A 25,534-nucleotide genomic window follows, 5' to 3' on the forward strand; every position below is an offset into this window, starting at 1 on the left:
CCCCACCAGTTTAATACATAGATTAAAAGATCATCTATTTATTTTTACCTCTTTCAAAAATTCAATATATTTATAAAACACATGATGGCACCATGGGAATTATAATAAGTTATTCAAAATCTTACCATGTAGTAAGAGATATTTGCACAAATATTTATAAAATATAAATATGTCTGTAATGAGAAAGCTATGGACAATAACAACTGGAAAGTGAGATTAAGTGCCTTGCAGAAAATTAGTACTTTTATAAACTCTGACAGATGAGTGGATATGTAAAATGTGGACAGCAGATGAGAGGCAGAGGAGAGAATAAGGAAGGAGAAAACACTGGAAAAGGACAAGTATCTTTTAGAGGTGACAAACGGACATGTCTTAAAGGAAGCCTTCAAATAAGGAGGTAAGGGGAGAATTTTGAAAGCGTGCCAGGCTTTGTAAATGAGCTATATTTAATATTTTTAGAAATACAGCATGTGGTGGCAAAAGTTTACTCAATTAATACAGTATTTAGGGAAGATGAATCCAACTGCAGGAGTCAGGACAACCGCATCAAGTTAAGAAGAGAAGCAGGGAGAGTAAGGAGGATGCAGTGGCAGTGATGACGGTGAAAGGTAAGAGGTCTGACAACCTATAAGGGTGGCAGGAAAATCAGACAGGGAGCGAAGAAATGAAAGGGGCATTGTGAATGGTGTCAAAAAAAAACAAACAAACCTGACAGCACTTGGTGAGAAAATAGATATATCTGAAGAAGCAGGTCCCTCAGAGACTTGATCTTGTGTGTTTTGCTACCTTGCCTATTGCCTTCAAGGGCGTCTTACAAATCATGTAGAACACTGAGCATCACCTCTTTGATATGGTAATGATTATTTAGAGCAATAGGCTCCAAGTAACCATAACAGAAACAACATCAACAGTAACAACCACCTAAACTAAATCTTTATTTAAACAAATGTCCTGTCGTGCAAGTTTCATCATAGTACTTACACAGAAGAGTTATGGAAAGACTGATCTAGTTTTGTTTTGTTTTTTTTTTTCCACTTGAAGACAGATACTTCTGGAAGTTTGATTTAGAAAGGAAGGCTACATGTAAACACACATCTATTATATCCAGAGAATCATCTGTTGCACTTTAGAAAATTAAAGGGTCAATGTCAAAAAACTCGAGCTTCTCAATTCTCCAGAAACCAAGCATCTGACAAAGGCTGCCTTTTGATTCTCAAAACAAATAATTTCACAGAGTGTTAATTTTGAATTTAAAAAGAGTTATACTTACTTAAGGAGGAGAAACAATGGCTTTGCAAACAAATGATGTTGCAAGGGCCTGGGTGAATTACAACTACATTCCTATAGATTTCAGCTTTAAAAATAAAAAATTGAAGGTGCTTCTTCAATTTAAACATACTGAAAATATTTGTATTAATATGTCTATTCAGTTTAATTAATTCAGTCCTTTTTGACGTGATAAATTAATTGGGAACAACGTTAAATATTTTTTATAACTCTATGCCAACAGATATGTTAAATATATAAATATCTTTTAGAAAAAAATTGAGAGGAAAGAAATGAAGTCAAGTAATACTGAATTTATATAAAAAGGACCATAGTTATTTTACTGAAATTTGCATTGGCCTCAGAAATTAAAGCTAGCCATTTTATCTATCCTTGTCCTATAATCCTGCTAGCTTACTAGTCTAATAGCAGTAGTTCTTTCTATTGCCTGGAGTTTGATTTCCAACCCACAGAATCCTGATGCCAGGAAGGAAATACTTTTATTTCAAGGAGGCCACAAGTCTGCAAGCACATCAAGCCTTGTCTGTATACTAGAGAAATAATATGCCTATTATATATTTGCAAGATGGTGTCACAAATGTAGCCAGGGTAGGACTTTCTACATAATGGCTGAATTTAGGGACTTAAAGCTTCACTTTAGGCCCCTCTCTTGCCTTCTTTGGACCCTGCTTTTTCCTTCTTCATTGGCCTCATTCTTACCTAGTGCAGAAGGCTTTCTTCGTCTGGCTGGGAAGATGGCTGCAAGGTGCGCTAGCTCAAGTGTCTCTACAGCCTCTAACTCCAGGGGAAGACAGCACCTTTAGCAATTGCTCCAGCAAAAAAGAAAACAACAACAACAAGCAGACAAACAAACAAAACTCAGAGAGGCTTCTTATTGGCTCCCCTGCTTATTCATGGACTAATTACTCATAGGTAGCTGAGCAATCTAATGCATTAGCTTCTTGAGGTCACTTCTTTTTTTTTCATCTATATAAAAAAGGTGTAAATAATAGGACCTGCTTCAGTGAGTTATGGTGCAAAATAATGATCATTAGATCTGACTGTTTCACCATGTTATTCAAATCTTCTACATCTTACTGATTTTTATGTCTATTGGCTTTATTTATGAGGGAATGAGAGAAGTGTGCTAAAATTTCCTGCTCTTTTAGTCCTGTAAACTCTTTGCTTCATAACGGATTATATTATTAGGTTCATACAAGGTTAATAATGTTATACATTTCTTTTTTGTCTGTCTGACTTTAAAATTTTTATTGTCATTAGCTTTCAGTAGTCTTGCTCTATAAACTGTCTACATTGCATTTGTCATGCTTGTAGCTCATAGTGGTTATTAAATCTTTGGCTTGATAATGGTTTTGCCTACCCCATACCTTAAATTATCTCCATAATTTTTGTTTGTAATATTTGAAAATCAAAAAAAATACCCCTGTAAACAAATGAATAGAATATCCAGATAGTGGAGATTCAAAGATATTCAAAGATATTCAAATAACAATGTTAACGTCTTTAAAAATATATGACGAGATTGGGAAGTTTGAAAGAGGATTGAAAACTATTTAAAGATATTAGTTTCAAGGTTTGAAAAATATAATAACTGAAATTAAGGATGGATTAACAGCAGATTAGAGACATATATAAGATGAAATACTGAGAGATCAAAGAATGGCAAGTACAGAAGGAAACCAAAGAAACATAGGAATGAAGTGAACAGGGCTGACATACGTATAATTTAAGTCCCAGAAGTAGTGAACAAAACTCATTCATTTGATTCTCTCTTTCTCCCAAAGGCAGCTAGGGTCTTCCATATCTCATTAATGAAGTCATTTAAAGCAGTCTTCAGTCCTTCCCAGGATCTGTTTATGTCTTATGTTTACACCTTATTCCTAGGCGTAGACCTTTGGTGTCCCAATCCAAAATCTGTGAGTTTGACCTGGCTTTCTCCCACGTGAGCCTGCCCTCACATCCAGTTCTTGTTTTCCCAGCCACGTGACCTGCTGAAAGTTCTGCTCAGCTTCTCAACTGTCTCTGCTAGAATTGCCAGATGCTGTTATGGGAGAATTAGCCCCAAATCTGGATTCATTGTGCTAGTTTACCTTTTTCTCTTGATCTTAACTCTTTCTGTTGCTAGCTCTTTGATACACTCAACATGTTTTAAAATATTTTTTTCGTATTTTCTAGTTATTCTCAGGCATGTTTTTCAAAATTTCTGGCCCGTTTTCTGAAAATAGAACAATTTCTGATGGTTTTTCAATTTAGTTGGAACGAATTCTCCAAGACAATTTTTAGAGAGCTATATGGGTACTTTGTAAGTTTCTGGCACATAGTCCATTAAAAATGACAGCCTCTTCTCTTACTCTGGCCTGGTTTCCAAGGAATATTTTTGTTCTTTCTCTATAACCTATTTATCTGTCCTTAGACCATGTTGGTTACCCTTCTTTACAGTTTTGCTGAAAGTAAAAATAAAATGTCAGCTATTATTTATTACTTAATAGGAGGTATTTTAATGCTTTTAACCCAAAATACCTCAAATTTTAATAGAAATACCATATCAATTAAATATAAGATATACTATATATTTGACATCTGGACTAAAATTAGAAAAGGGAATTTAGAGGCTAGTGCTCTAATAGTTAAGAGGCATAAGGATATCCTGTAGACCTTTTCCCCAGTGATCTAATCCAGCTTTTTGTATGGGTCAGTTTTAGAGTACATGCAAAATAATTCTGAAGCTCAAAGGGCCCCAGGTTACTTACTAATGTCTTTATCTGCATTACTGGCCAGACTTGACAACACAAGAAAAATCTTGGACTGACTATTGCCTTTGGGAGAAGGAGAGAGTCAACTATGTGGACTTAGGTTTATATTTTAATCCAGAATGGTATTTCCTGGTTTAAACCAAGCTTCTCAAGAAATGATTCACATTTAGTGTCAATTGTTTCACAAGCCCAATATTTTTGGAAACTCAACTTTAACCATAAAGGTTGAAATATGAAAAGGAGATTCACTTTGAAGATAAACATATTGAAAGACATGAGAAAGATCCTAAAAAACCTAAGACATGTCTGAGTTGGCATTTTATTTTTGCCTGCATTTATATTTATGTCTGTGATATGACTATCTTTAGAAGATGTATTGTCTGATGGTTGAGAGAGTGTCAGCATTTTTGAATCAAACCACAATTTTTCTAAATGCAATACTGTCAGGAAAGTAAAATTACTATCTACCAAAGATATGTTAAGCAAACATGGATTGTGGTTTCCAGTTACTGACAATAGATAAATAACCTGTTTGTGTATATTAATGTATAACCTATTACTAAAAGGAATGCTCGTTTCCCAGTACATTCTAATTGCTTCTTAGTTGTTCAAATCTCTGTGTGAAATGTCTGATTCCATCACTAATTTTCTCTTCCTATGGAAACTGTGACTACACATTTGATTGTAATTAGTTAACCAAAGGCTAATAAAAATTAATTAGAATTTGCCTGGGACTCACTAGCTTTGGACAATCTCACTAATATCCACATTTTGCTGCTATGCTGTTCCCATCTACATTCTTGTAGGGTCTTCATTTAAATCCTGTTCCATTTTTTGGGGGGGTTTCGACCATGGAGTGTAATGAGATAGGGTCCTCTTCATGCTTTCAGTCTGACCTCCTTTTCTGCTGTCTAGAAACTATTTTGGGTGGAAGGTGTGACCCATCCCTGTCACTGGAACTTCTTTTCCCTCTAAGAATGGTCCTTCTCTATGGAAGTTTCAGGTTTTTTTGAAGCTTCTGAAGCACAAAAACTTTGAGGTTACATATAGAAGTGCATTCTTTTTTTCTTTTTTTTTTTTGTGGTACGCGGGCCTCTCACTGCTGTGGCCTCTCCCGTTGCGGAGCACAGGCTCCGGACACACAGGCTCAGTGGCCACGGCCCACGGACCCAGCCGCTCCGCGGCATGTGGGATCCTCCCCGACCGGGGCACGAACCCGCGCCCCCTGCATCGGCAGGCGGACTCCCAACCACTGCGCCACCAGGGAAGCCCTAGAAGTGCATTCTTTTACGTAATCACTTTGTTGAAGTCAAGTTATGTCCTTTGCAAAAGCTGGAAGGAACGCTGTACCTATTTCTGCAGTTGACTTCATCCAAAGTAGCTCCACTTGCTTTTCAATCTGTCTCATAGAGTCTCAACTGGACCAAGCTTTGTCAATTTCTTTTAAAAGACTGTCATCTATCCTAGCGCTCAAAACTGAATCCATGGGATTGGGCTAGAGAAGGCTCTCTTTTAATCATCTCGTTCCTCTCATCCCTGACTCATTGCCTCATTTGGCTGGTGCAAAACAAAAGCTAAGGCAAAAGTTAAAAACAAACACAACAGAACAGAAAGACCAAACCGAACAAACCCCCCACAATAACCTTACTCCTGACAAGGTGCATTATTCCTATGCATGTAAACTCATATAGAGACACCTGGAGTCAGGAAGGTGGGGCTACAACCCGCCAGTTCATCAGACAGATGCAGCCAAACTGCGAATTTAGATTCAAACGTTTGCAGAATCTTGACAACTTCCCTGTATATTTACTTTACCTTCACAGGAGAATAAAAGTTATGCTTTTATACTTTTATTGGCAATCACCATCCACTTTCTGGAAACTAAATATTTGGCCAGATATTTGGAGTGTGAAGTGTGACTGTCTATGGAAAGAGTATATAGTTAAGAGTCACGTGGACACGGCCCAGGTCAATCACCGATTCTATGAGCTGGTCAGATGATGCACTCTCTTCAAGCCTCAATTTCTCCACGTGAAAAATATGAGTGTTGGGCTAGATAACATCAAATAAAGAAAAATGTCAAAAAATGAATGTTCTTTGTAAGATAGGAATTTGGGAATGAGTGAGATAATGTGCCTCTAATTTATGTCATCACTGAGGGATGAAGCTAGGATTTTGTTGAGCTCTAAAGGGACCATTTCTGTTAATGCCTTTATATACTTTTATGAGGTCTTTGAAATCAGGTTCTGTGGAAGTCAGTGAGAAACGTCACTTAGCAATTATCTTTCTACCATGCTTAATGGAAGAGTAGCGTCCTGAAAGAGGCAATGACCTTTCAACCTAGCTCATTCACCTAATTCAGAGATGTTCCAAGTGAAAAAACTTTGTTTTTTTAGCTTTTTAAACCAAAGATTGTAGTTTCCTCCCTTTCCTTCCCTCCTCTCCATCTTCCCTCCCTCCCTCCCTCCTTCCTCCTTCCTTCCTTCCTTCCCTTCCCTTCCTTCCTCTTTCTCTCCCTTGCTCTCTTTGTCCATCTCTCTCTGTCTCCCCTTTTCTTCCCTCCCTTCCTCCCTCCTTCTCTCCCTTTCTTTCTTGTCTTAATTAAATTAAGCCAGAGGTTTAAGATATATAAATACTTTTAGTCCAGTTTTGACACTAGACCAAATTATCTCCAGACTCAGTGGCATTTACAATTTTGTCCTTCTTTTGGTTTGTAAGCTCTTTGCTTCTAACTCATTAAGATTTTTCCTTTGCCAAACTGGGTTCTTCTTAACTACTTTATTAGTGTTAGACAAAACAGCAAGTTTTCAGCAGTACAATGGAAGATAATTTGTTAAACTGTTATATATTAAATTCTTACATGAAATCTATTTAAGTGGATGGTAGTACTATTCCCCCCCCCCCAAAGTTCTCTTGGAAATAATATTGCAATTTAAATTTATCATTTAAAGTTTCCTTTTAAAAATTGAGTTAGAGTGAATCTTACATCATTAGTTTATAGAATAGATAGCAAACATGTTTGATTTAAACTACTAGTTTTACAGATTTAATCAGTTCCTATGAAGCCATTTCATCCACTTTCATGCTCTGAACTATACATTTCATGCTTTTTTTTTAAAAGTGTGCAAAAATCTACATTGTTTCCCAAGCACTTAGAGTTTTTTCAAGATGTTTGTTTCTTTGGTCTCATTTAGACTCTACTCATATTTGCTTCATTCAAAAGCTGTATTCTTAACAGTAAACTGTATGCTTCCACCATAAATTTATGGCAGACCACTTTCCCTGGATTATGGCTCAGGACCCATCTTTAGCTGTAGTTTTATGGAGTCAGTTATTTTGCTTTCCAATTCTGTCTGTTACACTAATTCCCTGTTCCATGGTCTTCTGACTCCACCCATCGTTCTCTCTGAGGAAAGTGCCATACTGGGGACGTGTTTTCCTTTTTCAGTGGTAAATCACTGGAGCAACACTCACTTTGTAACCCAGGGTGTTCCTTTTCCATAGTTACAGACCTTGTTTTTTTTGACATAACCCTACATGTTCATTCTATTAGTGAGTTAATAAGACCTCTTTTGGTTGCAAGAACCAGGGAACATTCTGAAAGCTGGCTTAAACCAAAAAGGGAATTTATTAGCTGATATAATTGAATGTCTCGGGGACAAAATTGTATTCAGGCAGATATATCAAGACACTCAAAAAAAATCTGTTACCTGCAAACTATTTCTTCCCATCTCTTGGTTCTTCTCTCCTCTGTCATCTTCATTCTCAAGGTTCTATTTGTGACTCCAAGCATCTCTCAGGTTATATCCTCACAGCCCAGAAAACCTAGCAGAATGAGACTTTCTCCTTTCAACCATTCCAACAAATTTCCCTGAACTGTCATACTGGCCTTGCCTGTCTCAAGACTTCAGCCCTGGCCAAGGGGTTGTAATACATCAGTCCTGGGACCAATGTCCATGCATGGAGCCTGGAGGATGAAATGAATTTCACATTTGTCGTGGACCCATGGACTAAGAGTCCAGAAAGGGCAGTTTTTGAGGGAAACTTCAGCTATTGGTCTTTAAAATAGAGGGGATGGATACATGATCTTCAGGAAAATGTTTCCTGTGGATATTTTCCCACTAAAATTCTTTCAACATATCCTTCCTTCAGGATAAAATTTGACTTCTGTAACTGAGTATTCAAGGCTTTGATCCTTTTTACTTCTTCAAACTTTGGTCCAATTACCTAGTCTTACAAGTAGCCCCCTTATCAATTAGATGAATGCTTTTATTATGCCACTGCCTTCATGTCTAATATCTTCTTTTCTTTTATAAAATTGTTATGAATCTTCCCATCCATCCCTCAACAACCTACTCAAGTCCCACAATTTCCAAAACACTTTCCTTGGGCATCCTAGTCCGTGATGTTTTATCTTGCCTTTGAACTCCAAATAGTTTTATTGTTTACAATGTTTCGGAATCTTTATTTCATTTATTTATTTATTTTTATTGTGCATATCTATAAGGCTCATAAACTGCCACTTGTTGTTAGTTGTATTTTGGATATCACTTGTTTGAAAAAAATCACAAAGGTGAAAACTTGCTACTAACTCACTAATGGATTCAAATGAGATTGAATATTGTGAACTTTAAGAGAATCTACATATATGATTGAAAAACACTTAGTACATATATGTGCAAGACTTTATTTTGGGGGGGGGACCGTGCACGTGGATTAAAGCCTTTCCATCTGGAGTGCTCCACACTTAGTGTTCCTATAATTAAGGTGAAGTACTCTTAGTTTATACCAATTTTTTATCTCCCTTAATATAGCTACTTCCATAATACTAAGTATACATTCATATGTTAATAACCTTGGAACATTGGATTAATGATAAACATGTATTTTTTGTTGTCGTGTTTTAACTCTATGGTTCTTTTATATAATCAGAAAAATATTGGTTGACTAATTAGAAATTTCTTTTCTGGTTTGACATTTTTACTCCTCTCTGTTGCTATTCTTAACACATAGTGAATTTATGACTTTCATCTTGGGTACTATAAATCAACATTGATATTTTGAAGCTTGGAACTTGGGAGCAAATAAAATGAGCTAATTGTTAATAAATTTGCTGACATTTTACTTTGCAGAAGAGGTACTGGTATGGACTGAATTGTATTTCCCCAAATTTCGTATGTTGAAGCCCTAAACCCCAGTGTGACTATATTTGGAGATTAGGCTTTAAAGAGGTGATGAAGGATAAATTAAGTCATAAGGGTAGGATCCTGATTCAATAGGACTGGTGTCCCTATAAGAAGAGGAAGAGACCCCAGGAATGCCTGTGAACAAAGGAAAGCCCAGGTGAGGACACAGTAAGAAGGTGGCCTTTCTCTCCTGGGAGAAACCAAACCTGCCAACACCTTGATGTTGAACGTACAGCCTCCGGAACAGTGAGAAAATAAATTTCTGTTGGTTCAGCTACCCAGTCTGTGGTATTTTGTTATGGCAGCCCTAGCAGACTATTACAGGTACAATCAGCATTCTAGTACTGCATTTATCTGACTTGGTTTTCAAATTTTTATTAATTTAGACCTGTTTTGTAACTCCAATTAGATTATTTGAGTTGAACCCAAAGGTATAGTGGATTTCAAGCATGGCTGCCCTCTAGTCATTTATCACTGAACCTGAATTGCAAGGTAAAAGGTTAATAAACTCATCCACCATTTCCTATTTCCAAGCTTTGAACCTTGCAAATGGTGATGAAATACCTGAAGCTAGTTCTAGCTTTCTGAGAGTAAATTTGGAAACTATGTAAGAGAGTTGTAGATCTTGGCTCTATTGCAATAATATACATTATCTCATTGGGTGGAATTGTATTGGAAAAATCTGCACAGTGAATTAGGTATATCCACAATGAATTGTGATAAAACAATATTCTTCTTAGGGGCTTGATAGGATCTGTCTGTCTGTCTCTCTGCCATATAATACTGTTAAGTTGGCTGAAGTCCTTTAATATTCATCAGTGTGCTAATGTGATTATTTTTAGAGCAGATAGATGCTTGGATCTTCTCCGAGGACTTTCAGAAATGCTTATTTGGCATTAAAAGGATCATACATCTATGTATGTAATTAAAATAAAGATACAAGTGGACTGATATATAGACTTGTGATTTGGCCATTCACAGCAATATCTAAGGAATTGTCTCTAAGTTGCCAAAAGAGCTATGTAATTCACTAATGGACTCAAATGAGATTGAATATTGTGAACTTTAAGAGAATCTACATATATGATTGAAAAACACTTCGTACATATATGTGCAAGACTTTATTTGGGGGGGGACCGTGCACGTGGATTAAAGCCTTTCCATCTGGAGTGCTCCACACTTAGTGTTCCTATAATTAAGGTGAAGTACTCTTAGTTTATGCCAATTTTTTATGCCAAAAGAGCTATGTAAGTTGCCAAAAGAGTTATGTCTCTAAGTTGCCAAAAGAACTTACTTGTATAAGTTTAAAGATGACAATTTAGTGAAAAACGTTAGTTATGCTACTTGGTGACATAAAGAGCAAGAGAATTTTGGTGAGTTCGATGGTTGTTTTTTATTTTCTTTTTACATTTTGGTCATATTTTTTGAGCTGTTATATGTTTTTCATTGCCTGATTATGACTTGAGCTTAGGTTTGACAGAAATTGTCAAGGAAGACTACAGCAAAGTGATGGAGACGTTAGCATTTTTAAGCATATTTATACATTTTGGAATAAATAAAAAGGAGCATAAATAAAAAATAAAATAGTGAACACTGTTTTATTAATAATAAGAGCTGAGTGCTGTGTGCTAAGTTCTACATTAAGTTAATATGCACTTATCACCACATTTAATCCTTCAAATGACCCTATGAGATAGATTTTATTTTACAGATGAGTAAACTGAGTCACAGATGGTTAAGGAAATCAATCAAGCCACAGAAGTAAGAAGGGCTTTGAAGGTTCTCCAGCTGCAGAGCCTATGTTCTGAACTGCTAACCTCCCCGGGGTCTCCATGTGCTAATGTGAGCACATGTAAGGTAATTTATCCAGTAATGGGTTAATAACGTTTGCAGATGTTACTACAGTTTTGGTGAGAATATAACTTTTGTTAATAGCCTGTAATTTTCTAGATAGTTTATTAAATTGCATTCTAATTTCTCAATGGTTGATAAAATCATGAACAGCTGGGGAGAAGAGTCTGGTCTTTATTCTAAGCCCTTATTTTCAATGAAAGTAAATATAATAACAACTGCATGGTCTTTTGAATTTTTATGTAAGCATTTAATTCTTCTTAATTCATTTAAGCTTTGCTATAAATTTTTGGTGGGACATCTGTTAATATTATTTCTTTATATTGATTAGGCAAATAAAAAATATTCCAAATGACATGATTCAGATTATATGATGAGTAAATTGTGGAGTTGGGTTTTTTTCCTTGCTTTTTTCACTAAAATTCGTTTGCTCTTGAAAAATGATATAAATTGTAGGGATTCCTAGGGTTTATAACAAATATTTCCAGGGCTTCCCTGGTGGCGCAGTGGTTGCAAGTCCGCCTGCCGATGCAGGGGACACGGGTTCGTGCCCAGGTCCAGGAGGATCCCACGTGCCGCGGAGCGGTTGGGCCCATGAGCCATGGCCGCTGAGAGGCCCGCTTACCACAAAAAAAAAAAAAAAAAAAAAAAAAAAAAAAAAAATTTCCAAAGTGAAGAAGCTTGTATTTAAATAATTAATAAGCTTAACTGATAATCTGGCTTAATATACATACACACATGTATACACATTTACATGCATTATAAACATATATAGTTTACATATATATGGTATATGTATATATGTAAATATTTAATATATGTGGATATAATATATATATAAAGCTATATATTTATTACCTGCTTTGAGAGTGCTCTCCTTCCCTGCCTTTCTCTTCATCTGTCTCTCTGTCTCTGTCTGTTTCTCTACACACACACACACACACACACACACACACACACACACACACACACACATACAAGTATGGATCTTTCAAAGAAGATCACAGTAGTGCAGGCACTTGAACGTTTAGTGATGAGTACATTGGAATCATATTATTTGCTACTTTCATTTAATTACATTTAACAAAGTCGTGTGGGTCCTGATACGGACCGTTCACTTGCCCATCTTTCTTGGTTGTACCAAATTGAAAAATTGACCCAAGAAGTGAAATGAGGCAAATTATTTTATCAGTTTTCTTGCTGGAAAAGTTGGATTGTAGGGTGTAATGGGTGACCTGAGACCAAAACAGGGCCTCCTCCTCTTTTGAGACAACAAGCCCACCGACTGGGCCGCCCCTGCTCTTCTTGGAGGGCCAGACAGAGAAGGTGAGACGGAGCTGACTCCTTGAGGGAAGCGCATGTTGTCTTCCCCGTGCACGGGGACTGAGAGAGCAAAGTTCCACTACACCTGGGGTCTGAAGGCCACGAGCAAGAGAAGGGCTGAGGCCAGTCAGCATTGCTTCTGCAGAACTCACTGCTAACGGCAGCCAATTGTTACTCCCTTGGAGAGGCGTGAGTAATAGGCTGACATTTCTTCCCTAGAATGTGGAATTACTGGCAAAAGTCCCCTCTTAGGGACCACAGTGGGAATGTGGTAAGAAGATCTGGGTCCTCTTCTATGCCCATGGTTGGGTCCTCCTAACCTATAGTCATGTAGAATCTGAGCTCCAAATCTATCCCTATTTTATTTTTCATATCAAATTATGCTCAGCCATACACTTCAAAGCATCTTACTAGAGACTGTTACAGGCAACCCATGATGACATAAATACCACAAATACAGTGTCAGCAACATAAAAATCAACAGAAACCCCTTCCCTTTATTACATTTCTGGGTGTATATTAAAGCACACAAAACACTGTTGAATTATGGTCAAAATATTAAATATTCAAATCCTGGACAGCATTCCTGCCCCAATATTATTTTATAATCAGATTATTCTCAACAATATAAGCCTGAGGTCTTGAAGCTATTTCTTTCTGTGTCTGTTCATGACAGACAAGAGAGTACGGCCCCAACAGGAGCATTGCTTCTATAATCATAAATGGCACTTCAAGAAATAGTCTACTGTGACAGATTTGAGAGCCAGAAAGTAGTGTCAATCCTTTTATAGCCTGTTACTCCCTGGATGGCCGACAGCTTATAAATTGAAGCAAGCATCTCTGGAACATTTGTACTTCTCAAGGAAATCTCTGTCTTCACCCTTCCAGGAATTTCTCTAATTCCTCTTCCCCACTTAAGTGAGGAATGCATCCATATTAGAATTATCTAAGCAATTTAAAAACTCTACATGTCCATATCTCACTCCAGATGAATTAAGTCGGAATCTCTAGGGGTGGGACCCAGGCATCAATATATTTTACAGCATCCCAAGTTCAAATCCCCTAAGAAAATGGAAGATGACCATTCCATAATAGAACCTCTGTTCTTTAAGTCAGAAAGTTGGCCTGTGTTTCTATTCATTCTTGGCCAGTTTACAGTCCTTCCCCACGTAGCTCAATAAGAACATTACATTCAGGATCCGAAGTCCTGCAGAGCCTGATAGTCCCGGATATACCATAGGCACGGGCTTCGGAATCTTCCTCATATTGCAGGTCATGCTTTGCACGGCTGATGATCTTATTTTTAATCTTGTTATTTCCACAACTGCATGTTTTGCACATGCATATGTTTGGGTAAAATTTCTCATTTGAGCTCAGGTGCCTTTTTTTTTTTTTTTTGGCCGTGCCACGCAGCTTGCGGGATCTCAGTTCCCCAACCAAGGAGTGAACCCAGGCCATGGCAGTGAAAGCCCTGAATCCTAACCACTAGCCACCAGGGAACTCCTGGACCTCCGAAGCCTTAAGAAGCGTGCTCCATATCATCAGTCATTACACTCTTGAACAAATCTCCAGTGTCATGCACCCCTATGTAAGCCCACTGTGTCCCAAGGGGTTTAGTACAGAGACTTTTCCAGATCATTTGGCATACTCCTGCCTCGGTATTCTGGGAATCCTGATGATATCTCTGCTAGAGTCTGTTAAGAAGGTAAACGTATGTGGCCACTGATTATTTTCTGAAGTGTTTATAATGCTGACCAACATCTCTGCTAGGTTTCAGCAGATCAGCATATGTAGCATCATAGGTCATCTCCTTTCTGGAACCACTGAAGCTGCATTATCATCAAAGTTCAAGTATTTGTGTTTGACAACCCAGTAAATGTCTATATACATTCTTTGGCCCCTCATGAGTAGCATCAAGCTTGTCCTCCCTGTAGCAAGCAACAAGTGACATTTTTTTCTTAAACCTTCTTTGTTAAAAGCTGATAGCCAATATCAGAATTCACAGCACTCCATCAATGTGTGGCATGATGATACTAAAAAGAACTCATCACACCAGCACTAGCTCGTTAAGGATGAGCTGTAACACATCAGATGAAACATCTTCAGGATATCAGCGATTCCCCAAGGATAAGAAGCAATGAACCTTCTCTAACACAACAGTGGTACTTTGTAAACAGGTCCACAATCCTTCACCCTTTTCTGAATTCCCATCCCTTTGCATATAATTTTGCAGCATCTCTCAGCAAGAGCTGGAGTCTTTTTCCCTTCCCCTTGAATGCGGGTGGGCAGTATGACTTGTATTGGGGAATAAAATTTGGTAGAACTGTGTGCCAGTTCTGAGACCAAGTCCTAAGAAGTCTTTTCATGCTTCCACTTACTTCCTGGGACCCTGCCTCTGCTCTGTGGACAAGAGCAGGCAAGCATGCTGTAGATGAGAGACTACCTCAGCCAGAGTAATGTTAGTCCAGTTTTCCCAGCAGAGGGCAAAGACAAGTGGAAGAGCCTAGACAATATTAAGGCCATGCTCCCAGATGATAGCTGATGCATGAGAGAGGGGGCCCAGCCAAGTCAGGAAGAATTGCCCAGCCAAGCTCAGCCTAAATTGCTGAGCTAGGGAATTGTGGCTAAATAGATGGTGGTTGTTTTAAGCCAAGTTTCACATGCTTTGTTAAGCAGTGGTAGCTAATGCTGTCATACTAAAATGTTATATTTGGGTGATATTTCTGTCTTAGTGTGTGGATCTGAGTTAGAACTTAGGGATATTCATGTCTGTCAAGCTTACTCCAGCACTGGAATTTTTAAGTAGAAATATCTTCATTCAGATCACAGCTCTGCCCTCTGCTAGAACACCTACCATGGCAAGGAGAACAAAGTGCACCAATTTTTCTCCAAACTCTAACTTGTTAAAACCGAGTCCTTTACACTTCTATAGCTACTGCGAGAGGATTGATGTCCCAGTACCGTAGTTTCTTCATAAATGATACCAAGAGCTTCCAGTCGTCCCTGTGGCTCTCTTTCTCCTCATAGGTACAACTTCCCAGATATCAAAGGCATTTAATATAATGTAGTATACACACGCACACACACACACACACACACACACACACACACACACACACACACAGAATGAGAGAATGGCTGAAGTTTTCGGAAAGCACAGTAGTAGTCAGCACTATTACTATTTCCAGAGGAGTTGCTATGCTGATATCTTTTAGCAAAGGTGATAAGTCGAATATGATTATTTAGAAGGAGGAAGGGGAGAGGAGGACACAGAGGAGGATGAAGAGGAGGGCAGCATCTTTCTTCCTGGTAAATGAAACTCTCCCTGGGATGCTAGTTCCTAGGCCCCAGCTGGCTCTTCCACTATTGCCCTTGAGGCCCCCTCATATTTAAGGGAGTGAACACATTCTGTCACCAGTTCTCAGAGGTATGGGGTAAATTCTGGCATTAGGAATTATTTTAGGCTCTCTCAGTATGGATTTCGTTTATTACTATAACTGTGACCCATATGTCCAACCAGGTGTCCAATGTTTTGGAGAAAGCAAATATAACCAAATCCCAACTTATTAATCTGTTTGTAATTTGACATGGATTTTGGCACGTGCGTTTTGATAAAGGATGTAGAGTATCTAGAAATTTCAAAACAGTATCTCCCATATTGAGGGGAGTTAGGACTTTTTGAAATATGCACTGGCTGGGCCTGTATTGCCTTATGATAAATATTTCAAGCAAGATTCAGGGATAACTAATAATTGCACCAGTTAGTTGTAGCCCCTGGATATTTCCTGTATCTACAGTGGTAAAAGTGATGAGTAGATTTTCTCAACAATTTGATAAGGTGCATAATTTCTCCACTTGGAAACTTGTATCCTGTTTCTTATTAGGAAAAAAGATATATGATTGTCATAGTCTTTTCTTTCATCACAGCCATTCAAAGCTCAGTATTTATTGTATTTATTATACAGTATTGTATAGTGTGCATTACATAGTCTTCTGCTATAGGAGGAAGGTAGATGTAGTTACAAGGGACTATATAGTTACTGACACTAGTTCTTATAGTGATGACACTACCTAACTACCTATCTCCTGACAAGTACATGCAAAGGGAAGGTGATTAACTCTATTTGTAGGAGGGTGAAGTGGGGAAATTTCTAAGACTGTCAGACAGAGGGGATAGCATTTGGAGTAAGCTTTGATGGATAAGATTTTGCCAGGCAGAGAAGGGAGAAAGGACATTGTAGACAGAGGTAATAAGATTGAGTAAAAGTTCAAGAAAAAAAAAACTGTATGACTTGCTTACAGAAATCTAAGTAACCTGTGCATTTGTAGAGAAGGGCATATGCTGGGGAGTGAGAGGACATGGGTCTGAACAGATAAGCTTGCATCCCAATTTAGATGAGTTTGCTAAGGAATTAGCTTTGTCCTCTAAGGACTGAGGCACTTTCCTGATTTATAATCTGAGGGTATGGTAAAAAGATATGCAGATCAGAGCACAGATTTAGCCAGGCAGTGAAATAGTGAGGACTCGGATTTAGTTCTTTATTCTTACTTAAAATGAATAGGAAAAAACGAAGAGGATAAGAATATAATATGCTTTAAATTTTTATTTTATTTTTCTGAACCACAAAATATTGATGTTTTAGTCAGTGACAGATGGGTGGATATCAATAGCTATGTAAAAACTTTTCCTAATTCCCCTTTTTATTTCATACATGTTTATTATCTTCCTTTCTTCTTCATATTCCATGTGTGTACTTTAAAATATGTGTATGTCTTTTTGTATAATTGTATTTTATCACAATAATTGTGATTTGATAATTAATAACAGTAATAAATTGCATAGCATCTATCCAATAATAAAAACTGCATAGTCTACAAATCTTAGTCTACAAATCTTAAAATTTGGCTTGAAATTTCTAGGAAAAGTGAATAAAAACATTGAGTTGACAGCCTGATCATGTTGCACTGGGTTATCACCATATATGTGACTCGGTAACTAGAATGTTTGCTGTCCATTAGGTAAGAGAAGTTTGTCATCCCCAACTCATTTAAAGGTTAGAGAATTTCCCTTTATGTAACATTCTTTGTATTCGTGAATCCTATGTCAATTTTCAGGGGTAGCCTTGTTGCGGAAAAAAAATCCTTGGTGAAAAACCACACTGAAATGAATTCATTTTCAGAAATTTTTTAAGGATTACTGAAAATGTGAGACAATTAATAAGATTGTCTAATGTGGGCACTAAAGATGAAATATGGGGTATTATAATAAATCTCTTGTGGATTTGCGAGTCCAATTAGAGTAGGCTAATCAGATATCTGCAATGTAATGTACTACCCATTGATTTTCTTTGCCAGAGGAACGGCATCTCACCATTCATATCTCCCAAGCCTTGACAGCTGATTACTATCAATTTGGTTCATTTGATCCATATTTTGCTATTCCTTCTAATGAAGCAAACTCAGCTGAAATATTCATTGCTGGAGATGGCCTTTAAAATTGAATTTGAGACATCTGCGTTGTTTCCTTGGAACAGCTTAATGCAATGGTCTGAAGGGTGAATGCAAATCATAGATAAAGGGAGGATATGTGAGCCCTGCCAGAGCTTTATCAGGTGTCAGATTCAAAGCGCATGTGTGAAGCTGTAGCTAGAAGACCAGGTCGGAAACATGGGGCATGGAATACAAAACAGGTTGGAAAATGGAAAATGAGATATGGTTGAGGAAGAAATATTCAGTGAATAAAGTCAATAAGGTTTTAGTCCTCTTAAATGTTAACTTTTTGGTCTGACTAGATAGGGTAGGGCAAGGCCTAGGCAAGGCCAGGCAGCGCTCACATAAATTACAGAGAAGTAGATTAACTATAGGTAATCTGGGAAAATGTTGTGTCCTCTAACTCCATTTCAGCTGGAGCAGCCTTGATGGATGATGCTTGCCTTCCTCTTTCTTCCCCTGGTAAGAAGGAATAGTTTCTGTACTCTTAGCTTTCATCAACTGTTGTCCAATTCCTAATCCCCACTGGGAAGCCAAGCATATTCAATATATCTGTTGTATTGTAGTCACAGCTTAACTCTCCCTAAATCATCAAGCACATCAGAGTAATAGGTAATGAAATGTGGGATGACTACAATATAGTTGTAATAATGTTCAGTGGTCAGAAGGCATGATATAAATCTGTATATTATAATACAAATAGACCTCAAAAATACTATGTTAAGAAAAAAACAGAGCAATCTTTTTATGTAAATTATAAACCTCAAACTACATAAGTTTCACAGATATACGTATGGGTAAAATAATTTACAGAGGGCCTCCCTGGTGGCGCAGTGGTTGCGCGTCCGCCTGCCGATGCAGGGGAACCGGGTTCGCGCCCCGGTATGGGAGGATCCCACATGCCGCGGAGCGGCTGGGCCCGTGAGCCATGGCCGCTGAGCCTGCGCGTCCGGAGCCTGTGCTCCGCAACGGGAGAGGCCACAACAGGGGAAGGCCCGCGTACCACAAAAAAAAAAAAAAAAAAAAAAAATAATTTACAGAAAATACCTTTGAAGGCCATACCTTAATTATGTCAGTGTGGGTGCTTATGAAGGATGAGGGATAATATCTGGAAGGAGGATGAAGGGAAAATGCAGAAACATGCACAGATAGATATTCACAGGACAATAATAATAAAGTGCCATGGAGTGAGAAGTGAAAATCAAATCACTTTATGGCAGCTGCTGTCCAAATTGAATGAATGAATACATGAATGAATGAATAAAATTAAAATCAATTAGTGAAAGTCGTAAACCTTTACCTGTTTGCTTTTTTTTTTCTATAGCTTGAGTAATCAGTGAAATTTATAAATGGAAACCATTTTTGTTTGGCAAGTTCTCAAATTTGTCCATTGGAATGGATAAATGGATTTATAAATTGGAATGTCTTTAGAATTGTTTTGAAGGAATCCCTCCCCAGTGTATCCATGGGAGGACACCGAGGATAGTACCCTGGATTTGCATAAGGTAAAGTCAGTGACACAGAAGAGAACTTGTAACACTCTGCTCACTCAGTTGGGTAGAACACTAGTCATAGATAGCATTAGTAATTCCTCACTTCCTGGTTGGCTATTTGACACAATGAGAGCAACATAATGCTAAGAATTGAGAAAATGTGGATCGTGCATCTCTGGAAAGAGACTTCTCAATATTTTAAACAACTGATGAAAAATTGACATTGTTTTATTAGCCTTTGTTAATAATTAAAGACTACTTATCCATTTATCATTTATTGGGCTATGAAGGAAGAATTTTGTCTGGGCTAATTGATAACCTTAAATAATGGAATGACAAAGAAAGAAACAATGGATCTGAGAGGCCCTGAGGAGCTTTGGAAGGGAGCTGAATTAGAAACAGGAGAAATTTGTTACTAGTCCCCATTCTCTATCAAGTTCCTTCCTCAGCTAAATTTGGTATGATAATACCTTCAAAAGAAGATGCAGGAAGATTATAAAGTTCTAGTTGTTAAGATCAAATTTCCATGTGGAAACCATGTTTTCTTAGTAGGAAATTTTTTTAGAAATCTTAGTTCATGCTTAGGATTGAAGGACTGAAAAACTTATGACTATCTGATTTCTGAGCACACCATGTAAGAAATCAACTGGCAAATTGACATCTATAAAATAGGCAAACTTTACACAAAAAGCAGTTTTATAAAATATTATAATGATTATAATATTTAGATAATTATGGCTTTAAATTTTTTTAATGAAGCTAGAGAAAAAAATTCATGAAAATATCAGATAGCTATTTGTACTACTAGAACCAGAAATAAGAATGTACTGTTATGTATCTCTATACACTTTATAAAATACGTTTACTTATGTTATTTTAACCTCACAGCAATTCTCTGAGGGAAAGGGGTTTGATAGTATTCCATGTAGAAATTAGGAAACTGGGGTCCTCGTGGTTCCTTTAAACAGGTCACACCACTCACAATGTTTGAAGACCATTGAGTTTGTGGGATTTTTCTTTCCCCAGCTCTGACATAAGCCTAAGTTTCTTTCATTGTAAGATAATAAGCTTAGTAGTAAAAGCTCAGCTCTGTCCTGGTATAAAATGCCACTGTATCCATCCTTGTCCTGAAATGTAAAAGTATTGAGTCCTATTACATGCAGTACAAACTGTCGATAGATTATGGTTTAGTATATATCAGTGTCTGATATATTCCATTAGGAATTTTGGCTGTGAGTACTAGAAAAATAAGATTTTAAGACTTTTCTATTGTTATATCATACAAATGTGTCTTTCCAAAGGATAGGCACTAGAACGTAAAATTACAAGAACTGCCGCTGCACATATATCAATGGAGGTGACATCTCATATATAAGTAGAAGAGTCTCTTGTCTAAATGTGTAAGCTAGTCAAGCTACTCACTATGTATGATGTGAGCAATTTTGAAATTATATGAAGTGTTTAAGGTTACCAGGACATGTTAATGCACTTAGAGTCACCATTTAATGCTTGTTATGTTTTCCAAATGTGCACAACTTACTCCTTGGTACTGTTTTATGATGTGTGCCAAATTTCCAATGCCAAAAGGCTGAATTCTCAGCAATAGGGAGCTTTTTCCCTATCTTGCTTTGACAAATCTCTAACTGAGACCAGACTGACAAGATATCAACGTGTTTCTGCCATAGCTATCAGCAGGCCACCTTGGTCTTGGCCTTGACTTTTGGAAAGAGGTTGCCTCATCAGATAACCCTCAGCTACTAGGTCCACCTGAACTTTGAGAGAATATAACACATTTGACTATTAAATGGCCTCTATTGATATCATGCTCTATTGTTTGTTTGTTTGTTTTTAGATAGACTCTGGACTTCTTTGTTCATCCACCCACTTCTGTTCAAGAATGTATGTTTGGCCTCGAGAACTTAACCAGACCATCTGTGAATATTCCTTTTTTTTCTCTGAGGGAATTTTGATTATGGAGCTCAACTTTCAAAATGAAGCCAACCAATCATTTGTGTATGTGAGAATCAATTTATATTCTCTTTTTATTTTTACTTTTGTTTACTTATTTTTTTGGCCGCACTGCACAGCATGTCGGATCTTAGTTCCCCAACCAAGGATCAAACCCGCACCCCTTGCATTAGAAGCATGAAGTCTTAACCACTTGACCGCCAGGGAAGTCCCTACATTCTCTTTTAAACTTCTTAGTCATCTTTAAAAGATATATCTCTCAGCAGTGAAATGGAATAAGATTTCTTGATAGAAATAGGGAAAGGAAGAAAATAAATGGCTTAAGCAAAATATACTGTAGCATAGAGATAAGATGTATGGAAAACAGTCTGTCATTCATTAAATAAAATTCTATAGATTTTAGGCTGAGCTCTATAGAGAAAAAGAAAAGCAGAAAAAAAATGAGAGTCTAGTTGCCAAATATATGTTACAGTGTTCATCACTAAATTAAAAACCCTTGTGGTGAATTCATAGAATGAATTTGGGAGTGTTTCTCCCTCTGCAATTTTTTGGAAGATTCTGAGAAGGATCAGTGTTAGCTCTTCTCTAAAAGTTTGGTAGACTTTGCCTGTGAAGCCATCTGGTCTTGGACTTCTGTTTGTTGAAAGATTTTAAATTACAGTTTCAATTTCATTACTTGTGATAGGTCTGTTTATATTTTCTAATTCTTCCTGGTTCAGTCTTGGAAAATTGTACCTTTCCAAGAATTCGTCCATTTCTTTGTTGTTGTCCATTTTACTGGCATAGAGTTGTTTGTAGTAGTTTCTTATAACCCTTTGTATTTCTGTGGTGTCAGTGTGTTTTCTCCTTTATCATTTCTAATTTTACTGATTTGCATCCCCTCCCTTTTTTTCTTGATGAGTCTGGCTAAGGGTTTATCAATTTTGTTTATCTTCTCAAAGAAGCAGCTTTTAGTTTTGTTGATCTTTGCTATTGTTTTCTTCGTTTCTATATCATTTATTTCTGCTCTGATTTTTATGATTTCTTTCCTTCTTCTGATTTTGGGTTTTCTTTGTTCTTCTTTCTCTAGTTGTTTTTAAGTGTAGGGTGTGATTGTTTATTTGAGATTTTTCTTGTTTCTTGAGGTGAGATTGAATTGCTATAAACTTCCTTCTTAGAACTGTTTTTGCTGCGTCCAATAGGTTTTAGGCCATTGTGTTTTAATTGTCATTTGTTTCCTTGTATTTTTAAATTTTTTCTTTGATTTCTTCAGTGATCTCTTGGTTATTTAGTAGTGCACTGGGGTGAAGTGAGAGTAGCATTGATATATATATACACTACTGAATGTAAAATAGTTAGCTAGCGGGAAGCAGCAGCATAGCACAGGGAGACCATCTCAGTGCTTTGTGTCCACCTAGAGGGGTGGGATAGGGAGGATGGGAGGGAGGCTCAAGAGGGAGGGGATATGGGACATGTGTACGCATATGGCTGATTCGCTTTGGTGAATAAAAGAAACTAACACAGTACCGTGATGCAATTATACTCCAATAAAGATCAATTTAAAAAAATAAATAAAACTAAAAACCCTTGTAAATTATGATATAGATGTTACTGTGTCGTCTGAGAAAGAAAGTTTTGTTGAGTGTCTACTACAGAAAGCTGGGAGCCTCACCACTGTATTCCCAGCAAGGTCCCTCTTATCAGCGAGCTGAAAGGAGTCTTGCTAAGTTCACTCCCTGAATTCTGATCCTTGTTGGAGGCAGCTGCAAAAATGACTTAGGTAGAAACAGACTTAAGCTCCATGTGCTACACCAGACCTGGAACTTGCCTTAATTATTGCTACAGTGTCTACTCAGAAGTGGAGCAGAATTGTGTGAAGTGCTGTGTGAAGACAACAAAATAGGTGGACAGTCATAATCTCAGGTCAGAAGAATTGACACAGACCAAGTTTTTTTTTTTTTGCAGTCATATTATTTTATTTTATTTTCTATTTTTTTAATAGATCTTTATTGGAGTATAATTGCTTTACAGTGGTGTGTTAGTTTCTGCTTTATAACAAAGTGAATCAGCTATACATATACATATATCCCCATATCCCCACCCTCTTGAGCCCCCCTCCCACTCTCCCTATCCCACCCCTCTAGGTGGTCACAAAGCACCGAGCTGATCTCCCTGTGCTATGCGGCTGCTTCCCACTAGCTATCTATTTTACATTCGGTAGTGTATATATGTTGATGCTACTCTCACTTTGTCCCAGCTTACCCTTCCCCCTCCCCGTGTCCTCAAGTCCATTCTCTATGTCTGCATCTTTACTGCTGTCCTGCCCTGAGGTTCATCAGAACCATATTTTTTATTTCTTAATTTGTTAATAGGTGTATCACATTGATTGATTTAGGTATATTGAAGAATCATTGCATTCCTGGGATAAATCCCACTTGATCGTGGTATATGATCCTTTTAATATGTTGTTGGATTCTGTTTGCTAGTATTTTGTTCAGGATTTTGCATCTATGTTCATCAGTGCTAATGGTTTATAATTTTCTTTTTTTGTGATATCTTTTTCTGGCTTTGGTATCAGGGTGATGGTGGCCTCGTAGAATGAATTTGGGAGTGTTCCTCCCTCTGCAATTTTTGGGAAGAGTTTGAGAAGGATGGGTGTTAACTCTTCTCTAAATGTTTGATAGAATTCACCTGTGAAGCCATCTGGACCTGAACTTTTGTTTGTTGGAAGATTTTTAATTACAGTTTCAATTTCATTACTTATGATAGGTCAGTTTATATTTTCTTATTCTTCCTGGTTCAGTCTTGGAAAATTGTACCTTTCCAAGAATTTGTCCTTTTCTTCGTGGTTGTCCATTCTATTAGCATATAGCTGTTTGTAGTAGCCTCTTATAAACCTTTGTATTTCTGTGGTGTCAGTTGTGATTTCTCCTTTATCATTTCTAATTTTATTGATTTGCATCCTCTCCCTTTTTTTCTTTATGAGTCTGGCTAAGGGTTTATCAATTTTGTTTGTCTTCTCAAAGAAGCAGCTTTTAGTTTTGTTGATCTTTGCTATTGTTTTCTTTGTTTCTATTTCAGTTATTTCTGCTCTGATCTTTATGATTTCTTTCCTTCTACTGATTTTGGGTTTTCTTTGTTCTTCTTTAGGTTTTCTTTGTTCTTCCATACCAGGTTTTTGAGGCTTATGTTCAACAGCAAAGGTAAAAGAAGCTTGCAGCAAGTTTTCTAGCCATTAAAAGCAGTCATGACATGACTAGTTTTGATAAGGAAAATTACATTTCAAATTTGGGGAGTGTTTTTGAATATGATATGAGATATATTGATAATTAGATCCTTATTTCATCAGTTAATGTGTACATGACAGGGAAAACACATTCTCTTTTTACATACAAAATAACAATGATAATAACTAAAATGTATTGAGTTTTTTACTGTGACAGGCATTATTCTGGGATTTCTTTCCACACAACTTAATTCTGACACAGTTAAGTACTATTATTGATTCCATTTTAAACATGATAAAACTGAGGCACAAAGAGATTAAGTAATTTGCCCAAGATTAATGATGGAGCCAGGATTCACACCTATACATGCCAGCTCCAAATCCCCAATCCCTAACCGTCATGCTATAGAGAATTATAAATTTACTTAGTATTGAAATACTCTAACCCATGAAATAAAAAATAATGAACTAAGAAACAATGGTTGTAGGAAACATTTGGCTGAAGTCCTTCTAGGAGCATTTCTGAATCTTGAGAATGGTTAGACATAAATTTTCAGTAAAATGTATTTTCATGTATGAAAATAGGAGACTGTGTGAGATCCTCTTTGGCAATTTTATGGAACGAACAAAATTTAAAATTATGCAATTTTGTTTGAGTGGAATACATACATGAGTGTTGCTCTTAACCTTGGCTACACATTGGACTCACCTGGGGAATTTTTAAAACTTATGAATGCCTGGGTCCCAACCCAGAGCTTCTTTCTGAATTGGTGCCAGGAATGGCCTGGGCATTGGGACTTATAAAAGCTGCTAGGTGGCAACCACGGCAAAAATTCAGGTCTTGAGTTGAGGGCAGTGTTGTGGTAAAGCCAAAACACTTATGATGGAGTCAGGGTGACCTGGGTGTGAAGTTATAAACCCACACGTGTGAACTTTGTGATTTGGAGGAACTGACTTTTTCTTCCTGAGAATCAGTTT

The 25,534-nt window shown here is 37.3% G+C and overlaps 1 long non-coding RNA gene across 8 annotated transcripts in view; it reads left to right on the forward strand.

The window, feature by feature from the left end:
* The window catches only part of LOC129392171 (uncharacterized), a 119,602-nt gene that overhangs the window by 57,473 nt on the left and 36,595 nt on the right, over nucleotides 1-25,534 (forward strand). For 6 of the 8 annotated variants that reach the window (XR_008617543.1, XR_008617556.1, XR_008617553.1 and 3 more), the window contains 4 exons: nucleotides 10,938-11,083; nucleotides 19,215-19,395; nucleotides 21,236-21,396; nucleotides 24,481-24,533. This is a non-coding gene — a long non-coding RNA (uncharacterized lncRNA). The remainder of the gene's footprint in view (nucleotides 1-10,937; nucleotides 11,084-19,214; nucleotides 19,396-21,235; nucleotides 21,397-24,480; nucleotides 24,534-25,534) is intronic. The other 2 variants (XR_008617558.1, XR_008617572.1) reach the window with 2 other exon arrangements.

Source organism: Physeter macrocephalus, chromosome 1 (assembly GCF_002837175.3).
Source record: "Physeter macrocephalus isolate SW-GA chromosome 1, ASM283717v5, whole genome shotgun sequence".
NCBI classification, from domain to species: Eukaryota; Metazoa; Chordata; class Mammalia; order Artiodactyla; family Physeteridae; genus Physeter; species Physeter macrocephalus.